Genomic DNA, 270 nt, shown 5'->3' with positions numbered 1-270 from the left:
CAATATTGTGTAGTTCACGTTGTAATTACTGTGTGGTTTAATATCTGTGCATGCATATTCCATTGCCATTGTGCATAGAGAAAAGTGCCTAGACTAATTTAATAATGTCCTTTCTGTGACCGATTTCAAGGAAAACTTAAAAATGATATATTTTCTCATAATGCAGTAATTTAATCTATTCAGGACCACAATAGGCAATTTATCCTGTTTCCATTCATATATTATAAGTGATAACAGCCATGCAGTTTTAAAACGTTCACAGGCAAAGTT

Source organism: Cyprinus carpio, unplaced genomic scaffold (assembly GCF_018340385.1).
Source record: "Cyprinus carpio isolate SPL01 unplaced genomic scaffold, ASM1834038v1 S000006759, whole genome shotgun sequence".
In the NCBI taxonomy this organism is placed as follows: Eukaryota; Metazoa; Chordata; class Actinopteri; order Cypriniformes; family Cyprinidae; genus Cyprinus; species Cyprinus carpio.
The sequence above is the reverse complement of the archived record's forward strand: the minus strand, read 5'-3'. Positions refer to the sequence as shown.